Genomic DNA, 3,178 nt, shown 5'->3' on the forward strand with positions numbered 1-3,178 from the left:
CAACGGGGACCGTGGGACGGTGGGGGGCTTGACAACGGGAGGCTTGACGACCGGAGGCTTGACGACGGGAGGGACGCCGCCGTCGCCCTCACCAGGCTTGGTGGGGGTGATGCAGATGTAGTCGGGCTTGGGCTCGACGTGGTAGTTGCCGCCGCCAATGATGATCTCCACACCGGCGCCGCAGCCCTCGATCTTGGCCGAGATGTCAATCTTGCAGGTGCCGGGGAAGGACTCGACACCACGAGCAGCGAGGATGGGAGCGAGAGACATCTTGTCGGTTGGTTGGGTGAGCGTTGATTAGGTTGGCTGATTAGGCGGGATAGTATGTTCCGAAGAAGGTGAGTCTTGTGTATGAAACGAGTGACTGTTTGTATGTGCGGTAAACGACTGGATGCGAGAAAAAGTTCTTGCTGTGATGAAGCTGATGCTGGATGAGGAGAGAGGAAAAGTCTGCTGACGACAGGATGGGATGGATGGTATTTTATAAGAAATCCGATGTGACGATCGCCTGCCTGCAACTTCACATGTGTGTTTCCCCTCCATGCGTCGCCTCTTCCCATGCTGCTCTCAACGTGACTCGGATGCCATGCCGCCCCTGAGGCTCCTGCGCAGGTCTCAGAAGACAATCTGGCAAGCTTAGGTGAACCATCAGGCCTTCCGTCCCAACGCCCTGCGCCGAAACAGAAACCTTCCTCCCTTCTCACCAGAAAAGGGGGGACGGGGGGCCACGATGTCTCTCGTCATGATCTCCCGGCATACGACTTTCACGAGAGCCGCCCACCCGTCCGCCGCCTCGACGGAGCCTTGAAGCCCCGCAGCGCAGGGCCCAAGAGCACTGGGCGCAAACAGGCAAGGCAAGGCCGTTCACGACAGAAGGAAAGACGCCATGCCAATAACCCAACAGAGTGTGTCATTACGAGCCCCAATCTTGAAAACCAACCCACCAAAATCACACCAATTAAGCATATCGAGCCACTCCAGACGTCCCCTTTCGTCCTCACAAGGCCCCCCAGGCGATAAACCCCACCAAGCCACATTCGGAATATCTCTCTCTCTCTCTCTCTCTCTCTCTCTCTCTCTCTCACGGACTGCCGATCAAGGGGTGGAACCCTCTCAACGCCGGCACTTCTCAGCCCAGACGCAAAGCCCGGCCCACCGCAACGCCCGTGCAAGACAGTTGACAGATACCGACCGCCGGGGCCTCTCAGCCACAGACATGCACGTATCGCTTCGCCTCGGCAGTGAGAGGCCCCTGGTCAGGTCCGCCTGCTGCTGGTGGCTATTCTGGCGGTCGCCTCCCTTGGCTCGACGAGTGTCAGGCCAATGGAGAGAGGACATCAAAAGGAGAAGAAGAAAAAAAAAAGCAAAATAGATGACCCGCCGTATCATCAACCGTCAACACGGGACAGACAGCGACGTTCGCCCATGCAGGGGACCTGACTCGGCGCCGTGAGACATAGGGCCAGAGAGCCTCCTCCTATATTTTTCCTAGCGTGCTTTCAGCCCAGGGAGGGAAAAGAAGAGGGACTAGTTCGGTCTGTGCTGCCTCCCCTGGCCCCATTCCCGGCCTGGCGCCGAAGATCCCGGACGGCCGGACAAAGCTACCGGAGTCCGGGGGTCCCCTCAGAACTGGGGCCTGCCCCCCGTCGTCATCACGTTACGTAGAAGGCGAGCGTCACGCGAACCTCGCAATATCAGCGCGCAATCGAAACCAGAAACTCTCCACTCATCGTCCTGCCGATTGCAATTCCCCCCCTTCTCGATCGGATCGTAGGAAATTTGATGTGGTATTCCCCCCGCGTGTCCGAGGCAAGAAAGGAGAGAGAGGGAGAGAGAGAAAAGAAAGAAGGAAGAAAAATACAAATCGAGAGATTGTTCATCCGCCGTTCGGCCCCGACCCTCATCAAATTGCAGACCCAAAACTGCAGACCCAAAACCCTGTCTCACCCGCTCGACCCAAGACCGCTCAAGACCCCATCAAGTAGAGCGTCCCATGAACCGACCAAACCCCTCCGACGCCCTTGCATCGGCCATGTCTCTGCTGTCAGGGGCGGCCATTTTGTGGGGAAACAACGCGCACGAACACAACGCGAGCAGGGCGTGAACACAGAGGGCAGGGCCCGCCTGGACAAAGCAACGACTGGGGGGGGAGGGGGGGTCGAAAGGGAGGGCCAGCACGCGCGTGTGTGCTCAGACAGACAGACGGATGGGCACACGCACTCTCGTGTCGGTCGTCGGGCATCCATAACATTGTAAATGCCCCCATGCATGCATGTGCAGCAGGCAAAAGTCTCACATCTCTTTAAGACACAGAGGCTGCCGGACCTGTCTCTCTCTCACTCACTCTTGTACACCCACCGGACCAGACAAGTGGCTGGGCGCTGTCAATCGGTCCGCTTTTAGGCACCGTGCCCCTGAGGTCCCTCAGCTCAGGCACTCTTGGCTTGCAACAGCCCAATCTCACATGACAACATCAGCCGGCGCGTACACGGAACAAGCAAACATGGAAGAAATGGAATCTGTTTCCTAAGTTACCATAACTCCTCGCGATGGATGCATAGTCCCAGGCGACCTCGCCACTGCTCGACCGCAGCATGAGCCGACGAAGCTCGGCTTAATCTTAGTGCTAGAGTGGAAATCGATAAGCGGCGCGAAAAGGAGAAGAAACGACAAACGAATGACCAGCAGGAAATAGCAAAACAAGAAACCGCTCCATGACCACGTAGTTTGTGCACCCTGATTCATCCCACCGCCGTAGTGCGTTGCCCGTCGAGCCTAGAGTTGCGCAATATCCTCCTGGACCTGTTGTTGATGAGACACTGCTGATCTTGACCAACGTAGGCTGCCTCACACCGAACCACACCTCTCCGAACGCCCACAAATCTAGATTGATTCGTATCCTCCCCATCTAGGCTTGCTCTGCATATCTCTTCACCGTCACGGCCTTCGACTTGACCTAGGAGGCTTATCTCTGTGAACGGGATCGAACAATCTATGCTCCGGTAACCTCAGCCAGAGGATGCTTCGACGGCGTCCGAGCAATGTCGCGCCGTCGAGGTTCAACTCGAAAGCGCCCTTCTGTCGGTTGCGATCCCGCACCTGCTGGCGAGCAGCCGCGTCACAGCCGGCGAGTGCTGGCCGTATCCCTTCTCGGTCGGAGCGTGCCTCTCACGCTCGC

The sequence above is a fragment of the Verticillium alfalfae genome, genomic scaffold (assembly GCF_000150825.1).
Source record: "Verticillium alfalfae VaMs.102 supercont1.9 genomic scaffold, whole genome shotgun sequence".
Classification (NCBI taxonomy): domain Eukaryota; kingdom Fungi; phylum Ascomycota; class Sordariomycetes; order Glomerellales; family Plectosphaerellaceae; genus Verticillium; species Verticillium alfalfae.